Here is a 21,345-nt window from a genome sequence, read left to right on the forward strand (position 1 = left end):
ACCAAAATTTCATCGTTTGGAACCCACCAGCCACTCTGTGGGTAGAATGAAAGGTGAAACAATCTGTTTCCATAAAGATTTAAACCTCGGAAACCCTATGGGGTAGTTCTACTCTGTCCTGTAGTGTCACTATGGCTTAGCACTGACTCAATGGCAGGGTTTGCTTGGAATAGTTTTTAGTGTCAATTTTATAATTTCTTATATTTAAGCTTTTATATTTACCAAAATGTACTATCCATCTTTCACTCTGAAGTTTTTCAGCCTTGAATTCTATTTTGTCTGACATTAAAATTAAATTATTTTTTATTTCATTTTCCTGATTTTCTTTATTTTTTTGATTTTACAGTTTCTCCTGAAAGTAACATATTGCTTTTTGTTAGTTTATCCAAGCTATTTTCCTAGAAAAAAATAGAAATATTATTATGATACTATTTGTACCACATACGGAAATGTTATGTTTAATCTATTAAATCCAAGTGAAAAGGTAATTTACTGGTGGTCAGATTTCATGTTGTTGTTGTTATGTGCTGTCGAGTCAGTCAGCTCCGACTCATAGCGACCCCTCCTTGGGTTTCCGAGGCAGTGTCACTACAGAAGTAGATTGCCCAACCTTCCTTCGGAGGAGTGGCTGATGGGTTTGAACTGCCAGTCTTCTGGTTAGCAGTCAAGTGCCTTAGGCACTATGCTACCGGAGTGCTCAGATTTCATAGACATAATGAAACATCCAGATTTCTTCATTTAAAAATTGAAGTAATTTAACTATAGTCAGCATGAAATAGGGTGGACCCTGTAAAAACTAGGCTTTTGCCTAGGAAGAACTGTCTTCTTGACAGAACCACCTTCCATGCAAGCAGTAGGTTCTGGAGCTGATTAATCATATCGCTTCTTGGACTAATAACTAATTAATATTGTATATTATATACATGTGTAAAAATATATACATATAATTATATATATAATTGTATAGAATATTAATAAGTCATTGGTCCAAGGGGGCAGAGGTTAATATATACATTAAACTCTGCCTTAATAGTCTACAATTTTGATGTGATTTTTTAAAAAATATACCTATATAAGTGGGCTGGGAAAGAGTGAGATAAGCTTTAATCACTCATTCACTGCCATTGAGTCAATTCTGACTCATAGTAACTTCTGTTGGGTTTCCAAGGCTGTAAATCCTTACTGAAGCAGACTACCTCATTTTTCTACTGCAGAGCAGCTGGTGGGTTCAAACCATACACCTTTTGGTTAGCAACTGCAGTGTAAATTACCTGGTATGGCTTTTCTAGCCATAAGTCTTTGTAAACTCTGTGGTGGAATTTGCTGTGAGAAACTGAGGAGCTCCTGATTGTGAAAGTTATCCACCTGGGGTATTTGTGTTGGGCACAACACAAAGCAATGTTCTGGGAGGTTCCTGCTCTCTTTCAGGTGCTTAGAATTCTGAGGTCATGGTTGATTAGTTTGGCCACTCTGCCAGGCTCAAAAGGAGACCTCCTAGAGGCAGAAGCAGTCTCTCTCTGACTGCTGGTTGTGGAAGACATGCTGCTGGAAGAGACACGCACTCTTGGAAGAGACACGTGCTGCTGGGAAAGAGATGCAAGAGACACGCATTGCTGAGTGAGACACTGAAGGACACTCACTGTTGGGAGAGAGACTGTGAGAGACTGTTAGGAGAAAGAATGTGGGCTGGGAGAGAGACTGAACATTTTTCCTGAACTTGAGTTGTAGCCTGGTGCTTCCCTAATAAACCCCATAATCTGTGAGTTTTGAGTGGCCACTGCCGTGAATTATCGAACCCAGGAGAGAGGTGGTGGGTGCTTTGGAAGGAACGGTTGGTGAAAGGGCTAAAAGGAGGCAGCATGTCTGGCCTTGCAGTAATAGGCCTTGGCCTGTTGATGGTGATTCTGTCTTTCTCTTGTAGGGTTGGAAGAGGTCAGAAAATGTGGCCTTCTTGTCTTTTTGCAGTTGATGTCAGAAGCGGTGGGATTTGTTGCAGTGGCTCCAGACTCATAGAAGCATGAGATTTTGTAAAAGAAAGAGGAAAGGGGCCTGGGAAGTGAAACTTTGGATTCTAAGGTGGTTACTTTGGTTGGTGTTACCTATTAAAGTTGATAATTGATCCAGAGACTAAGGCTTTTGGTTACACACAGCCAAAGGCCCAAGACCATATGCATAGAATGGGATTGTAATCTAGGTGAAAAATGAACCTGGAATGTCTTACAAAGGATTTTGTGTTTACCTAAATGTACTACAGGTATTAAATGTTCTCTTACCTGCTTGAACATTAGAAATGATTATGGGGTGTGGATTACAGAGAGGTATAAGTCAGTCTTCAGCTGATACTTGATTGGATAAGTTAAAAGGAGAAACAGAATTTGCCCAAGAAACACAGGCTTTTGTTTTAAGCCCTGTGTGGTGAGTACTAGGAGTTTAGTTAGAAAACCTGAGCCCCACCCAATACTACTGAGGGAATGGAAGATTTGCATTTGAAGAGAGGACCTGAAGAAAAAAAATGACTGTTTGGCTTTTTGAATTTTGAACAAGCAGATAGGCATTGGGAGCATCAAGGCAGGAAAGACAAGGCCCAGGAGATAAACCCCTTCCAGGACTGAAAGTTAAAGGAAGCCAGCAAGCATAGGCTTGTATGCTACTTGTTTGTGACCACCTGGGTCCACTTGAGTGGAAATGGGGGAAGTACAGCAAAGAAGAAACAGGCTGAGTTTGGTACTCTTTAACCTAGGCCACAGAGGCTGGGGATGAGAGGAAAGGCTGGCTGGTCTGAAGTGCAAGGAGTTGTGAGCCTATGGGCATTGAAATAGTCCCTGAGGACTGAAGATGTGAGAGAAGGTGCTGGCTGGTCTGAAGTGAAGGGAAGAGTGTGACTCCCAAACTTGGCAGATGGTACCCATGACCTATCTGTGATGGCTAGGGCTGAGCTGACCAGAACCCAAACAAATGAAGAGGAAGATGTTTAACACTGAGCTGGTGTTAAGTTGCTGCAATTTAATGACTTGTACTGGGCTGTACTTTGCTTGTTTATGGATCCAGATGCCAGAAGTTTCCAAGCAGAACAAAAGATCCTCCAGAGAGAAAGGACCATGCTTGTCTCCTCACACTACTGGTTTGATAGGGATGCACAAATTAGAAATTGGCTCTCTAAAATGGGGGGAGATAAAGGCATGAAGTGACTGGCTTACACACTTTCATGGGTGTGGTTATTCTTAAACTGATGGTGAAGGGGATGTGAATTTTTGAAGTATAAAAGGAATAATAGCTAGAAAAGCCAGGGGGTGGCCTGCAGTGTGCTAAATTACCTGGTATGGCTTTTCTAGCCATAAGACTTTGTAAACTCTGTGGTGGAATTTGCTGTGAGCAACTGAGGAGCTCCTGATTGTAAAATTATCCACCTGGGGTATTTCTGTTGGGCACAACACAAAGCAATGTTCTGGGAGGTTCCTGCTCTCTCTCAGGTGTTTAGAATTCTGATGTTATGATTGGTTAGTTTGGCCACTCTGCCAGGCTCAAAAAGAGGCCTCCTAGAGGCAGAAGTCTCTCTCTGGTTGCTGGTTGAGGAAGACGTGCTGTTGAAAGAGACATGTGCTGCAGGGAAAGAGACACAAGAGGCATGAATGCATTGCTGAGTGAGACACTGAGGGACACTCAGTTAGGAGAGAGACTGTGAGAGACTGTTAGGAGAGAGACTGTGGGCTGGGAGAGAGACTGAGCATTTTTCCTGAACTTGAATTGTAGCCTGGTGCTTCCCTAATAAACCCTGTAATCTGTGAGTTCTGTGTGGCCACTGCCGTGAATTATCGAACCCAGGAGAGAGGTGGTGGTGCTTTGGGAGGAATTGTTGGTGAAAGGGCTGTAGGGAGGCAGCATGTCTGGCCTCACAGGAATAGACTGGGCCTGTTGATGGTGATTCTGCCTTTCCCTTGTGGGGTTGGAGGAGGTCAGAAGATGTGGCCTCCTAGCCCTTTTAGCAGCAACCAAATGCCTTAACACTACATCACTGGAGCTCCTGAAACTTTATTACACTAACTTTATGTCCAGCATGAACAGTGGCTATCCATGCACTAATTATATTAGTACATTTGAAATTTTTTTTAAGATAGGCACAAGGAGTAGTTTTGTTCAATAAAGAGCACTGAGGGTTAGAGCACTTAATAACTTTCCCATGTTGCAGCTAACCAGACAAATCTGAAAGTGAAAGTTAACCTGTTGCTTGTATGTTCTTACCATCCTGCTTGTTAATCATTCATTCATTCTTTCAGTTATCAATTGATCTGAAAGCCTACCAAATAAAGATACTACACAAGATATTTTGCAAGACATTTAATTGGACTAGAAATAAACACATTTGAAAACAACTATTAAAGCTCACTGAGGAAAAAATGTGGACTGTTCAATGACATAGAATGGCAAAGAAAAAAAAGAGACAGAGAAAGAAAAGGAAGGAAGGAAGAAAGGAAATTTCTTTTTAACTTTTTTAGCTGAAAGTATTCTTTCTTCTATGTTATTGACAACACACTGATCTACAATTTATTAATGGAAATCAATTTTTATCATAGTAGTTAATTAATAGGTTAACAATTGCTATAAAAGATATCAATATTTTTTTCAGAAGAAAGGGTAATGATACATATTTTCCAGTAGAGTTACAAAATTAAGAAATAACTTGTTTCCAGATATATAAAATGATGTTGACTTTTCCTAGAACTAAATAAAATAGTAGAAAGTTAAAAAAAAATAAATAAAAAAAATATTAGTTAGTGTTCTTTTCTTACCTTTCTGGAAATGAACTATTGCATCTCTATCTACTATTTTATTAATTTGTTGTTGTTGTTGTTGTTATGTGCCGTCGAGTCAGCCCCAACTCATAGCGACCCCTCCTTGGGTTTCCGAGGCAGTATCACTATGGAAGTAGGATTGCCCAACCTTCCTTCCGAGGAGTGGCTGGTGGGTTTGAACCGCCAGCCTTCTGGTTAGCAGTCAAGTGCTTTAGCCACTATGCTACCAGATCAACTATAGTCTTCAATATTGATTAAAACTCAACATAAAGAAAACAAAAATCCTCAAAACTGGACCAGCAAGCAACATCATAATAAACGGAGAAATGGAAGTTGTCAAAGATTTCAGTTTACTTGGATCCACAATCAACACATATGAAAGCAGCAGTCAAGAAATCAAATGCTGTATTACACTGGGCAAATCTGCTGCAAAAGTCTTCTTTCAAGTGTTTAAGAGCAAAGATATCACTTTGAAAACAAAGGTGCACCTAAGCCAAGCCATGGTATTTTGAATTTTCTCATATGCATGTGAAAGCTGGACAATGAATAAGGAAGGCCACAAAAGAATTGATGCCTTTGAGTTGTGGTGTTGGCAAAGAATACTGAAAATACCATGGACTGCCAGAAGAAGGATCAAACCTATTCTGGAAGAAGTGCACCTGGAATGCTTCTTAGAAGAAAGGATGGTCAGCCTTAGTTACCTGCTTGTCTTGTGGTCAGAAGGGACCATTCCCTGGAGAAGGATATTATGTTTGATAAAATGGAGGGTCAGATAAAAAGGGGAAGACCCTCAAGGAGATGGATTGACATAGTGGCTGCAACCATGGACTCAAGCACAGCAAGGACTGTGAGGATGGTGCACGATAGGGCAGCATTTTATTCTATTTTACATAGGGACACTATGACTTGGAATCATCTCAATAGCACCTAACAACAAAACACCATATTTGTTTACATGAGTTTATAGTAGGGAAATTAAAGATACAGTTTATTGCCCATGATATTCAACCCTGATCCTCCTTCACTCCTCTCACTAATAGGAAACCACTTTCATGAAGTTTATAATATTTTATTCCAAGAATGTTATTATATTTGCCAGTTATATATTTGTGTCATTCCCAGCTTAGTAGAACACATTATTGTTCAATTCAAAATGGTCAATATCAGTCCATTTCAGCTCACTAATACCTAGGATATCAATCTTTATGCATTCCATTTCATTTTTACAACTTCCAATTTTCCTAGATTCATATTCCTTACATTCCATGTTCTTCTTATTAATGGATGTTTTCATCAGTTTCTTCACACTTTAAATTGTGTCACAATAGTATATGAAGGCTCTGAAAGCTTTCCTACATCCATGTCTTTAAGGAGGCAGCTCTTACCTGCTGTATTTTGAGTGCCTTCCAACCTGAGGAGCTCATTTTCTTGCACAGTATCAGACAATGTTTCCCTGCTATTCACAAGATTTTCAGTGGCCATTTTTCTTTTTTACCCCAGGAGTGGACCTAGCCACGTCCTTTTTCCTAGTCTATCCCAGTCTGGAAGCTCCACTAAAACCTGTCCACCATACGTGACCCTGCTGGTGTTTAAAATGCCAGTGGCATAGCTTCCAACATCACTGCAACAAGGCATCAAGTGCAATAAACTTCCAAACACAAATGTGGATCTTTCAGTCTGATGATGAACAAAGAAGCAACATCATGATAGATGCAGAAAAGATTGAAGTTGTCTGGTGTCATGGGTTGAATTGTATCCCCAAAGTAATATGTGTCAACTTGAGTTGGCCATGACATCCAGTGGTTTGGCAGTTATGTAATAATGCAATTTGTAAGTTGTGCAATGATATAATCATCCCTCATGATGTGGTATGATGTAATCAGATAATCAGTTATAATGGGATAAGACTGGGATGTAAAATTCTTGCTAAGGTCTTTACATCAATTCAATGTAAAGGAAACTTCCTCTAAGTATGACCTGTCTTACTTTTTATCTTACAAGGGATAAAAGGAGATTAAGTGAGCAGAGAAGGAGAGACCTGACCACTACTAAAAAAGAGGAGATAGGAGAGAAGTAAATTTGTTGAAGCACATTTATTTGGAACACATACAGTCACTTTTCTTTGGAATGCACACAAATATAGATATCCTTCAGTAAGTTGGAAAGGTAGCTGTCTTCTAAATTTCTTGGTATAGATGAGTGAATTTTTCCAGTGTTGCATCCATTTGTTGAAACATCTTATTTGGTGTGATGTCAATTCCTGGATCCTTGTTTTCCACCAGGACCTTCAGTATAGCTTGGATATGTGATATGGACCAGTATAACTCTGGTGGCGTAGTGCCTAAGGCATTTGACTGCTAACCAGAAGGCTGGTGGCTCAAACCCACCAGCCACTTATTGGAAGAAAGGTTGAGCAATCTACTCCATAGGGATACTGCCTCAGAAACCCCAGGAAGGGTAGCTATAGGTCAGATCCACTCACAGCAGTGAGTGAACTTCAGGTTAGAGTATTAAAATAGCACATGTTTAAGACTGTTAAAGTATTTACATCAAAATGTAGCAATGTCTCAACATTTATTATAGTAACATGTTTACTATTTTGGAATGTTTAATTATTATTTCAAAGTAGAAAATAATATTCATTTCTAGAAGCAATTTAAGTTGTTCCACAGAATCATACTCCTCATGAGATTATGTTAAGAAGTGTATATTAAAATTAGAGAAAAGGTAACATAGGCCACTGGTTTAGATGTAAAGAATTAATTAACCTAAAGTGATGAAATATGCTCAATTATTTTCAGTGAAATAAGTATAGCTCAATATTTCATTTTCTCTGTAGATTCCATGCCTAGTCTTTCTCATACAGATCAGCTAAATATTGCTTTAAGGTACATGTCTCCAACAGAAGGAAAACTTGTCAAACAGTTTAGTTATTGCATTTGTTGTTAGGTCCCGTCGAGTTGTCTCCAACTCATAGCAACACTATGTATAGCAGAACGAAACACTGTCCGGTCCTGTGCCAGTCCCACAATCTTTGCTATACCTGAGCCAATTATTGTACCACTGTCAATCCATCTTGTTGAGGGACTTCCCCTCTTTTATTGACCCTCCACTTTACCAAGCATGATATCCTTCTCCAGAGAATGATCTCTTCTTACAACATGACCAAAGTAGGTGATATGAAGTCTGGCCATTCTTGCTTCCAAGGAGAATTTCGGCTGCACTTCTTCCAGGACATATTTGTTAGTTCTTTTAACAGTCCATGGAACTTTCAGAATTTTTCACCAACATCACAACTCAAAAACATCAACTCTTCTTCCATCTTCTTCAGTCATTGTCCGGCTCTCACATGTATATGAGGTGACTGAAAATACCATAGCTTGTGTTAGGTACACCTTAGTCTTCAAGGAGACATCTTTACTCTTCTTCACTTACAGAAGTCTTCTGCAGCAGATTCGCCCAATGCTATGCATCAACTAATACCTTGAATGCTACTTCCATTGATGTTGATTGTAGAACCAATAACATGAAGTCTTTGACAACTTCAATCTTTTCTCCACTTATTGTGATGCTGCTTATTGGTCCAGTTGTGAAGATTTTTGTTTTCTTTATGTTGAGGTGTAACCCATACTGCACACTGTATTCTTTAGTCTTTATCAGTAAGTGCTTCAAGTCATCCTCACTTTCAGCAAGCAAAGTTGTGTTGTCAGCATATAGCAGATGGTTAATGAGTCTTCCTCCCATCCTGATGCCACATTCTTCTTCATATAATCCAGCTTCTTGGATTATCTGCTCAGCATACAGATTGAACAAATATAGTGAAAGGACACAACCTTGACAAAATCTGTTCTTGATTTTAAATCATGCAATGTCCCTTTGTTCTGTTCAAACAACAGCCTCTTGGTCTATGTATAGGTTCTTCATGAGTATAATTAAACCTTCTGAATTCCCATTCTTCTCAATGTTATCCATAATTTGTTATGATCCACACAATCTAATACTTTTTCATAGTCAGTAAAACAAAAGTAAACATCTATTTGGTATTCTTGATTTCAGCCAAGATCCATCTGACATCAGCAATGATAATCTCTGGTTCCACATTCTCTTCTGAATCTACCTTGTACCTCTGGAAGTTCTCTGTCACTTATACTGCTGCAACCATTTTTGAATTATCTTCAGTAAAATTTTACTTGAGTGCAATATTAATGATATCGTTCAATAAAATCTCCATTCTGTGGGATCACCTTTTTTTGGAATGGGTACAAATATGTATCTCTTCCAGTCAGTTGTCCAGGTAGCTGTTTTCTGAATCTCTTGGCAGAGCCAAGTGAGTGACTCCCGTGTATCTTCTGTTTGTTGAAACATTTCAGTGGATATTCCGTCATTTCCTGGAGTCTTGTTTTTTGCCACTTCCTTCAGTGCAGCTTTGACTTCTTCCTTCTGTACCATTGGTTCTTGATCATATGCTACCTCCTGAAATGGATGAACATCAACAAATTCTTTTTGGTCCAGTGACTCTGTATTCCTTCCATCTTCTTTTGATGTTCCCTCTGTCATTCAATGTATTGTCCATACAATCTTTCAATATTGCAACTTGAAGCTTAAATTTTTTCATTAGTTCTTTCAGCTTGAGAAATGCTGAGTGTGTTCTTCCCTCTTGGCTTTCCAACTCTATGTCTTTGAGCATTTCATTATAATAATTGACTTTGTCTTCTTGAGCTGCTCTTTGAAATGTTCTGTTCAGCTCTTTTATCTTGTCATTTCTTCCATTTGATTTAGCTACTCTTCACTCAAGGGCAAGTTTCAGAGTCTCTTATGATATCTATTGTACTCTTTTCTTCCTTTCCTGTCTTTTTAATGACCTTTTGCTTTCTTCATGGATGACCTTCTTGATGTCATCCCACAATTCCTCTGGTTTTCAGTCATTGGTCTTACAAAATTTTATCATGGTAAATGGCTTGCACAGTTGTAGAAGCTGCCAAGTCCCAAGTTTGTGGGTCAGTTATCAAACTAGAAGCTTTTTCTGACTCACAAAGCTGCAGAGCCTAACAAACCCACTATAGCAGGTTGTTTACTTCAATGGATGATAAATCCAAGATCAGCTGGCAAAATGGTGGCTCACAGGCTGTGAGAGCAACAATCCCAAGATTGGCTGGCCACTGGTCCAGCTCCAAAGAGCTATTGAAGACAAGCTAGAAGCAGGTTTCAGAACCAACAGAAAGCCTGAGAATTTTCCCAGGACATCCATATATGTATTGAAAGCAGGCCACACCACTGAAGAAACTCTCTTTCCACTGATTGGCTGCTCCAAACATATCTCACCATGAAGATGATTACCTTACATCAGATCTCATTATGGGTATGACTACATCACAGCTGCTTAAACCACTTAGAATCACGGTCCAGCTGAGTTGACACACAACCTTAATGATCACACCAATGTACAGATAAATCCAAACAATAATATATTTTCTCCAACCACTTAAAGTATTTATATAGTCATAAGGATAATTACTCCATTTTTTTTCTACCATTATATTATGTTTCTTCATTTTATAAGATGCTTAATAACTCATTGTCAGGAACATTAGAGATATTTTCAATTTATTTTCCATGGCAAGCAGTGCTTTCATTAACCTTTTGTATATGTTTTCTGGTACACTGCATTGGCCTTTAAAATTGTTTTTGTTGTTAAGTGCTGCCAGAGCTATTCCCACTCATAGTAACCCCATGTGACAGAGTAAATATTCTCCATAAACTAGTCAAGGCTGTAATCTTTTGGGGAGCAAATTGCCAGGTCTTTCTCCCTCAGAGTCCCTGCTTTTGAAGGGCCAATCTTTTGGTTAGCAGTTGAGAACTTAATGGTTACTCCCCAGGGCTCCTGGGCTTTAGAATCCAAAAAACTAAACTCACTGTTATCAAGTTGGATCCGACTCATAGTGACCCTTCCTTGGGTTTCCAAGGCAATATCACTGCAGAAGCAGATTGCCCAATCTTCCTTCCAATGAGTGGCTGCAGGGTTTGAACCATCAGCCTTCAGGTTAACAATAAAATGTCTTAAGCGCTACGCCACCAGAGCTCCTGGGCTTTAAAATAGGCCTACTTAAATATTATTATGTAATGATCAATTACTTTCCAAATGTGTTGTAAGACTTTTAATTCTATTGATTTACTCTCTTACTGCTCCATACATTTGCTATGGTGTTGGATTTCTTACCCATCTGAGTGCCATTAATTTTGTCAAAACTGCCTCAACAAAACTTTTTTAAATATCATTCAAAATACCATCTAGTACTGAAAACATGTGGTTTCAACAACAACAACAACAACACAAAAAAATCAAAGCAGAGAATGACTCAGTCTCAAAAGGGTTAAAATCAGAAGATTTAGTTTGGATAGACCACTTCTGACTTACTAGGTAAGATTCCTTTTACTTTATTTTCCCAAAGTTTTAAAAAGTATAGCTGAGGACCTTTCTTTAGCTAAAGAGGGATAAGATTTAAGAGGCAGAGTTTATTTTATCCAATGTTGACTACCCTGTTCAAAGTAGGAGTGTTCTATTTTACTAACCCTCTACTTCTCGAGGCATGATATCCATCCCCAGGAAAGTCGCTGATAACATTCCAAAGTATATGAGATGAAGTCTCGTTATCCTTGCTTGTAAGGGGCATGCTTGCTGTACTGCCAGAAGACTTTTTCTTCTGACAGTCCATGGTATATTCAACATTCTTCACCAATACCACAATTCAAAGGCATAATTTCTTCTTTGGTCTTCTTCATTCATTGTCCAGCTTTCAGATGCATAAGTGGTGGTTGAAAATATCATGTCTATGGTCAGGTGCACTTTTGTGACCAATTTGCTCTTGAATACTTTCAAGAGGACTTTTGCAGCAGATCTGCCCAATGTCATATGTCTTTTGTTTTCTTGAATTCTGCTTCCATAGACATTGATTGTGGATCCAGGTAAAATGAAATCCTTGACAATGTTAATCTTTTCTCCATTTTCATGTTGTTTATTAGTCCAGTTATAAGGGTGCAAAAACGACAAGGAGGCCTCATATTCTGACCTCCTCTAATCCCACAAGAGGAAGACAGGATTACCAGCAGTAACCCAAGGCCTATTCCTGCCAGGCCAGACATGCTGCCTCCCTCCAGCCCTTTCTCCAACCTTTCCTCCCAAAGCACCCACCACCTCTCTCCTGGGTTCGATAATTCGCTGCAGTGGCCACACAGAGATCACAGATTACAGGCTACAATTCAAGTTCAGGAAAAATGCTGAGCCTCTCTTCCAGCCCACCGTCCCTCAGCCAACAGTCTCTCACAGTCTCTTTCCCAGCATTGCTGGTCCCTCGGTTTCTCACTCAGCAATGTATGTCACTTGCGTCTCTTTCCCAGCAGCACGTGTCTCTTCTAGGGGCGTGTGTCTCTTTTGGCAGCACATCTTCCTCAACCAACAGTCAGAGAGAGTTCTGCCTCTAGGAGGCCTCCTTTTGAGCCAGGCAGGGTGGTCAAACTAGCCAATCACAGCATCAGAACTATAAGCACTTGAGAGAGAGTGGGCACCTCCCAGAACATTGTTTTGTGCCACTCCCAACAGAAATACTCCAGGTGGACAACTTCAGCAATCAGGAGCTCCTCAGTTGCTCATAGAAAATCCCACCTTAGCGTTTACAAAGACTTATGGGTAGAAAAGCCACACTAAGTAATTTACTACACCACAAAGAGTTTTTGTTTTCTTCATGTTGAAGTGTATTGAATACAATAGTTTTTGATCTTCATCAGCTAGTTCTTCAAGTCTTTTTTACTTTCAGCAAGCAATGTTATGCCATCGGTGTATTGTAGTTTGTTAATTAGTTTTCCCCCTTTCCTAATGTGACATTCTTCATATATTCCAGTTTCTCCAACTGTTTGCTCAGCATACAGATTGAATAAGTATGATGAAATCATACACCTGATGCACATAATTTCCAATTTTAAAACATCCAGCATCCTCTTGTTCTGTTCTTGGTCTGTGTTCAAGTTTCTTATTAGCACAATTAAGTGTTCTGGGATTCCCATTCTTGGCAGTGTTAACTATAAATTGTTATGATCCACACAGTTGAATGTCTTTGCTGAGTCAGGAAAACAGAGGTGAATGTATTTCAGATATCCTCTCCTTTCAGCCAAGATCTATCTTATACCAGAAATAATACCCCTCACTCTCCACTTTGGAATCTGGCTCAAATTTCTGCCAGTTCTCTGTCAATGTACTCCTTTAGTAATGTTTTAATTTTCTTAAGCAAATTTTTCTTGTGTGTGATGGTAATAATATTGTTTGATAATTTCCACATTCAGTTTAATCACCTTTCTTTGGAATGGTAATGAATATGATCAGGTAACTATTGCTTTAATTACCCGTCATTTTTGAGAAGGGTGTTAAATTCAGTTTCCATGTGTTTGCTCTTTTTCTGTTGGTCTTTCTAGAGTTGATTTCTAATTTTATGGCATTTTGATCTGAGAAAATGCTTTGCAGTATATCAGTGTTTTTAATTTATTGAGGCTTGCTTTGCAGCCTACCATATGGTCTCTCCTGGAAAATGTTCCATGTGTGCTGGAAAAGAATATATATTGTGCTGTAGTTGGATGAAGTGCTCTGTATATGTCTTATGGTCAAGTTGGTTGATCGTGTGGTTTAGTTCTTCTACATCATAATTGAGTTTCTTCTCAGTTGTTCTATCTTTTATTGAACGTGGAGTATTAAAGTCTCCTACTATCAGCCACTCCTCTGAAGGATGGTTGGGCAACCTACTTCCATAGTGATGTTGTCGTTGTTGTTTGCCATCAAGTCAGCCCCGACTCATAGTGACCCCTCCTTGGGTTTCTGAGGCAGTATCACTACAGAAGTAGGATTGCCCAACCTTTCTTCCAAGGAGTGGCTGGTGGGTTTGAACCGCCAGCCTTCTGGTTAGCAGTCAAGTGCCTTAGGCACTTCTCTACCAGAGCTCCTTCCATAGTGATACTGCCTCAGACACCTAAGGAGGGGTCGCTATGAGTCGGTTCTGACTCCACAGCACATAACAACAACAACAACTATTATTGTGGATCTTTTCAATTCTGTTAAAGTCTGATTTATGTATTTTGTGGCTTTTTCATTTGCATAGATATTTAGTTATGTTCTCTTGTTCCAGTGATCCTTTAATCATTATATAATGTCTTTCCTTGTCTCTTATGGTCTTTTTTGTCTTAAAGTCTGTTTTACCAGAAATTAATATTGCCACTCCTGCCCTCTTTTGGTTGCAATTTGCTTGATATATCTTTTTCCAACTTTGATTATTAGTCTATTTTTGTCTTTGTGTCTAGGATGAGTCTCTTGTACACAGCACATTGATGGGTCATACTTTCTTATCTTATCTGCAACTATCTGTCCCTTGAATGGTGCACTAAATCCATTTAAATTCAGTGTAATTATTGACAGATATGAATACATAGATGCCATTTTGTCATTTTTTTTTTTTTTTTGTATGTTGCTGATTTATTCGTTCCATATAATTTTCTATGCTTTTCTATGCGGAACTCATTTTTGTTTATGTTATCAATTGCTTTGTTGCTATTGTTTTAGTATTTACTAAATACATGTACTTGTCCTCTTTTTTATTTTGATGAGATGGTTTATTATTTTTCTTTGAGGTTACCCTGTGGTTTATAATTTTCTTCCCAAGTTTAGAACAGTCTGTTCTATCTCACAACTGTCTTGACTTCCTCATCATTTAGAAATTCTGTAACTACACTTTTTATTCCCTCTTATTTGTTTGTAGTTGTCCTCATTTACCAATTGATGTCTCTGGTTCACTGTTTATAGTCTTGTAAGTTTATTTTACTTTGGATATTTCCATAACTGGGTTGGATTCTGGGTCATATCATCACATGTGCTAATCATTAGTTGTTTATTGTTGGTTCTCTGTCCAAAGGACTTTTTTTAAGATCTTTTTTAAGATTGGTCTTATTTTAACAAATTCTAGTTATCTGGAAATGTCCTAATTTCACCCTCTTATTTGAGGGACAGTTTTTCTGGGTATATAATTCTTGGTTGGGATTTTTTTTTTTTTTTCTTTCAGGGTATATATATATATATATATATATATATATATCCTCCCATTGTCTTCTCTCCTACATCGTTTCTGTTAAGAAATTAGAGCTTAGTCTTATTGATTGTCCTTTATAGATAATTTTTCATTTTTTCTGTGCTGCTTTCAATATTCTTTCTTTGTCTTTGGTTTTGGTGAGTTTGATGATGATATGTCTTGGTGATTTTCTTTTGGGGTCTGTTCTATTTGGGATTCATTGAACTTCTTGAATGGATATATTCTTGTCTTTCATCATACTAGAGAAATTCTCTTCCAGCAAATCTTCAACAATGTTCTCTGTGGTTTTATCTATCTCTTCCTGTTCTGAAATTGATTACATGTAGGTTATTCCTCTTGATGATATCCCACTTGAATCTTAGGCTTTCATCATTTTGTTTTGATCTTTTGTCTGATTGATTCCTTAACAAAGTAGTATTGAGATATTTTTCTTTGATCTCATTAATTCTGTCTTCCATTGAGTTGATTCTACTCTTTTTACCCTTCAATGTGTTATGTATTTCTGATCTTTTCAATATTTCCTTTTATCTCTCTCTCAATTTGTTAAAAGTACCCAAATATAATTTTGAATTCCTCATTAGGGAGTTCCAATGGTGCTTTTCCTCACAGATGTTTTCAGGTTTGTATCTGTGTCCTTTGTTTCTACTACTTTATCATGCTTTTTCAGTGAATTGTGATAGTCTGTTGTCTCTGAGACATTGAGGTAGTTTTGTATTTATGCTTAATTTGTGGTTTTATTTTGATGTGATTCATGCAAGATTTCTTTTACTTTCCTTTACTTATTTATTTATTTATTGAGGTATCTGTGTGAGCAGGGTACTGTGCTCCTCTGTTGCATGGTTGTTAACACTTAGGCATTCATCACCAGTGTCCTGAGAATGAGAGTTTGTGCACCGATCTCTGTTAGCTGTTTGTAAAGAGCAGTTGAGAGTGAATGGAGCTGGTATTAGCCATTGCTTATCATTGGTCAGTTGGTGCAAAAGCAAGTGATGGCTTTCACTTAGTGGGTGTTGGTGCATGAGTTGCAGGTATGGTTGCATTGAGTGGGAACAATTGTTGTTTCCCACTCTGTTAGACTAAATAAATAAATAAATAAAACAAGAGAACAAAACCTTTAAAATATGTAAACAAACAGTAAAATCACAAAACAAGAAAAGAAAGAAAGAAATGCAATATAATATATGAGAAGAAAAATTTCAAAATATATTTTTAAAAAGGTAAAAGAAATATAATAAGGAAAAGAAAATGAACATCATAATATATCAGGTAGGGAGGAATGAGAGAAAAGAGCAAAAGGAAAAGAATAGTAAAGAAAATATCAGGAAACTGCAAAAGGAAAAACAAGGGATGAGATGAAACAAAGCAAAGAAAAAAGAACAGAAGCAGGAAAGTGGAAGAGAGAAAAAAGAAAAAGCAAACAAACTAAAAAACAAGAATGAAGAAAGAAAAAAACAAGAAAAAAAGTAGAAGATAAAAATAATAATTTTAAAACAAAAACAAAATTTGGGGGAGTGGGGAAGGGCACCCATGCTATGTCACGGCAGAGACAAGGATGGAATTCCTGCTGGTTTAGAAGGTAGGTGGACGCAGGGCATGGCCAAGCCCCTGATCATCAAAAGGTATGCAGTATAGGCACAACACCAGAAATATCACACCTTTCCAGTCATCAGCCTCCAGTGAGGTAGCCCAGATATCTATCTTGCAGATTTATTGACATAAACAAGTGGGTGCTTCCAGTGTTGCAACTGTTGGTTGAAACATCTTAGTTGTATTCATTCAATACCTGGAGCCTTGTTTTTATGTGAAGACTTCAGCGCAGCTTGAAATTTTTTTTTTCAGAATTATTGCTCTTGATCATATGCTCCCACCTGAAATAGCTGAACATGGAGCAATTCTTTTTAATACAATGACTCTGTATTCCTTTGAACTTCTTTTAATATTTCCTGTGTCAATCAATAGTTTTCCTATAGAATATTTCAATATTGCAACTTGAGGCTTGACATTTTTTCCCAGTTCTCTTAGCCTCAGAAATGCTGAACATTTTCTTCCCTTCTTGTTTTATAATTACAGGTATTTGTACATTTCATCATATGCCTTACCTTGTCTTCCTAGATATTATTTGAAATCTTCTGTTCAAATTTTAAATATTCATCATTTCTCCAATTTTCTTTAGCCACTCTACATTCAAGAGGAGGTTTCAGAATCCCTTTTGGCATCCATTTTAGTCTTTTTAATAACTCTTAGTAATATGACCAATGATAGAATACTTTTTAATACTTTAATATGAAACAAAATATTTTCATCCTTTCCTTTCTCTTTTAAAGCAGCTACAGTTGGGAAGAAAATTCCTACTTATCTATCTATCTATCTATCTATCTATTTATTTAATTGTTTTGGAACATGGTATGTGGTTCCTAAAACTCAATTCCAGGTATGTGGAACCCAGAGAATCTCCTTAGTCCCAGGCAGTATAGAAATAATTGAGAAAAAGCATCAGTCAAGGTCAATGAAAATTGGAGAGAGGGTAGAAACAAGAGTTTTCTAGCCTCATTTTTCTTAGAAGTCCAAAAAATAAATAACATTTTTCATTAAGAAGATATGGGTGGATTTTTCCTTACTATAAAATAGGAACATTATAGTTTCTATTTCAAGCCTTCTGCTATTATTTCTGTTTGATACAGAATAATGATCCTTATCTGTTGATGTCCATTGCAATGTCTGAGTATTTGTCTTTGAAATTTATGTCCCCAAACACATAATCCACAGACTCTGTTTCAGAAAGAGTACAGCAAGGTCCAAGAATTTTCAATGGGATAAGCAGCTGGGTTATTCTCACATCAGTGATGAAAATAAATACAGATATCATATAAATATACATTATGTGAGCCAACTAAGCATTGACCTAAATCAGAATCATCTCTAAAATGGAGATAGCCAGTTGTATAAATGTAACCTAAAAAATAAAATAATCCTCACTGCCATTAAGTTTATTCAACTCATAGCAACCCCTCCTTGGGTTTTCTGAGATGGTATCTCTACAGAAGTAGATTTCCCTGTCTTCCTTCCAAGGAGTGGGTGGTGGGTTTGAACTGCCAGCCTTCTGGTTAGCAATCAAATGCTTTAGGCACTATGCTACCAGAGCTCCCAAATTTAACCTAAGAATGTAGATATTTAAGGTATGAAATACTGAAGGACACTTTTCAATTCTACAATATAATTAGATTATAATGTTGTTATGTTGTTGTTATGTGCCGTCGAGTCGGCCCCGACTCATAGCGACCCCTCCTTGGGTTTCCGAGGCAGTTATCACTACGGAAGTAGGATTGCCCAACCTTCCTTCCGAGGAGTGGTTGGTGGGTTTGAACCGCCAGCCGTCTGGTTAGCAGGCAAGTGTCTTAGCCACTATGCTACCAGAGCTCCCAGATTATAATAGGATAAATAATTTTTGTGGAATTCTTTGTTTTTTTGTAAGTAACATTTCATTTTTCCCGTGCTGCTTTCAGAATTCTTTCCTTGTCTTTGATTTTGGTGAGTTTGAATGATATGTCTTGGTGATTTCTTTTGGGATCTATCCTGTTTGGGATTCATTGGACTTCCTGAATGGATATATTTTCATCTTTCATCATATCAAGGAAGTTCTCTTCTGACAAACCTTAGACAATTTTCTCAGTGGTTTTCTTTTTCTCTTCCTGTTCTGGAATTCTGATTATATATAGATTATTCTTGTTCATAGGAGTTCTGGTAGCATAGTGCCTAAGGCATTTGACTGATAACCAGAAGGCTGGCTGTTCAAACCCACCAGCCACTCCTCGGAAGGAAGGTTGGGTGATCCTACTCCTGCAGTGATTCTGCCTCAGAAACCCAAGGAGGGGTCACTATGAGTTGGGGCCAACTCGACAGCACATAACAACAACAATAACATTCTTGTTGATGGTATCCCACATGAACCTTAGATGTTCTTCATTTTGTTTTGATCTTTTTTTCTGATTGATCTCTTTCCAAAGAAGTATTGAGGTATTTATCTTCAATCTCATTCATTCTGCCTTCCATTGATTCAATTCTACTCCTTTGCCCTTTCCATGTGCTCTCTATTTCTGAAAATTTAGTATTAATCTTCTGGATTTCTATCTGTAGTTTTTGTATCATTTCTAATTTTTCATTTATTTTGTAATTTTGTTCTTGTATTTTCTTCCAAAATTGTTCTAGGGTTTTGGTGTGCTTTCCTTAACTTTTTCAGTGTTTTCCTTGATCTGTCTCTTAATCCTTTGAAGTTATGTAAATGTAATTCTTTCGAATTCCATATCAGGAAGTTCCAATGCTGCTTCTTCCTCAGTGGTCTATTCTGGGTCTGTATCCTGCTCCCTTGTTTCTACCATTTTATCTTGCTTCTTTGTGTGGACTGTAGGGGTCTGCTGTCTTTGAGACATTATGACATTTTTGTATTTAGATCTCTGTTAACTGTTTGTGAAGAGCAGCTAGAAGTGAGTCAGGCTTTTCTTGGTGGTTTTTTTCATTGGCCAGTTGGTGGAGAAGGAAGTGATGGCTTTCACTCAGTAAGTGGAGCTGCAGATGGTGCAGGTGTGGTTGCATAATATGGTCACGCTTGCTGTCTCCCACTCAGTTAGACAAAAACAGCAATCAAAAAAGCACCAAAAAAGTAAAAGCAAGCAGACAAAAAACATACCTCATAAACATGCAGGGAAAATCACCAAAAAAAGAAAAAAACAGCAATATCTAGGGAAAGGGCAATAAGAGAAAAGAGGTAGAGTACGTGAATAAGGAAGGGAAAAAAAAAAAAAAACAGGAAAAATGCAAAAAGAAAACAAGGAATGGTAAGAACCACAAGAAAGAAAAAAAAAAAAAAAATGGGAACCAGGAACAGGGAAGAGAGGAAAAAGCTAAAAAATAGAGCCTGAGAAAGGAAGAATAAAGAATAATAATGAAAAGTATGAAAGAAAAATAAAACAGACAAAAACAAACAAACTGAATAAAAAGGAAAAAAAAAAAAAATCTGGTCAGGGTAGGGCAGGGCATTCAGGTTCTCTCTGAGCACACAGACTGGGGTGGAATTCCTGCTGGCCTAGCAGGTGGTTGGGAGTGAGGAATAGCCACACCTCTGTTCAAGAGGTTGTGGGGTATGAGAGTAACAAGGGGAATATTGCACCTTTCCAGTGTTTCTGTCTGGATTGTCCTTGCAGTCCTCAGCAAGTGGAACAGGTCTCTGGAATTGGAAAGAACACCATTGCTTTAAATATCCAAAATGGTGAAGTTGCTTGCAAACATTCAAGATGATTATACCCTCAGGATAGCCAAAAGTCCATTGCTCAGCCCATCTCCTTCTTCAGTGTTTGCCCTTTTATTCATCAGCACCATTGCAGTTCTCCATGCAGTCCCTGGCTAACAGAGCCAATCTTTAGGTCAATTCTCAGGTTCCAACAACATTTGGTAATATCCAAGCTGTCTGCACAGTCAGAACCACTGACAGACCACAGCTCCATGTCTCCTTTTTTGGTGTTTTCATGAAGGTTCTTCTACTAGTTGGAGTGCAGTCCATTCCTGTATCCTTCCCTTCAGAGCTCAGGGCTCCAGGATTATCCTCTGTATCTGTGTTAATTGGTTCCTCTTTTCTTTATTGATAAGGGTCTATGCAGTTTTTCTGCCTATTCTGCCATCTTACTGGAACCCAAACCAAATAATTCTTGCAATTGGATCAATAAGCAATGAAAAAATTGAAGATGGTAGGGATTTCATTTTCCTTGGATCCATAATCAATTCCAATGCAAGCCTCAGTCAAGAAATCAAACGACATGCTGTTCAAGGTAAATATGCTGCAAAAGACTTGTTTAAATTGTGAAAGAACAAAGATGTCACTTTGAGGACTAAGGTACCGCTAACCCATACCATGGTATTTTCAGTAGCTTTGTGCACATGTGAAAGCTGGAAAATGAAAAAGGCAAAGAATTTATGCCTTTGAATTGTGTTATTGGTGAAAAATACTGAAAATATGATGGACTGCCAGAAGAATGAACAAACATATCCTGGAAGAAGTGCATCCAAAATACTACTTAGAAGTGAAAAAGGCCAGACTTTTCTCATGCAGTTTGGTCATGTTGTCAGATGGAACCAGCTCCTGCAGGAAAATATCATGCTTGATAAAGTGAGGGTCAGCAATAAAAGGAATGACTTTCAATAAGATGGATTGACACCATGGTTGCAACAAAGGGTTTAAGTATAACAAGAATTGTGAGGATGACTTGGGACTTAGCAGTATTTTGTTGTGTTGTACACAGAGTTGGTATGAGTCAGCCCCAGGGTTACAGGTGAGGAGAGACAACTCAGGGACGCCCAAAGTAGCAAGCGGGAAGAGCAGGAGAAAGGGGATTAAAAGCCAGGAAGCCAGAGAGAAGAGCAATCAGCCAAAGGGATTAAGTGAG

This window comes from Orycteropus afer, unplaced genomic scaffold (assembly GCF_000298275.1).
Source record: "Orycteropus afer afer isolate SDZICR_OR568_19922 unplaced genomic scaffold, OryAfe1.0 scaffold00001, whole genome shotgun sequence".
NCBI classification, from domain to species: Eukaryota; Metazoa; Chordata; class Mammalia; order Tubulidentata; family Orycteropodidae; genus Orycteropus; species Orycteropus afer.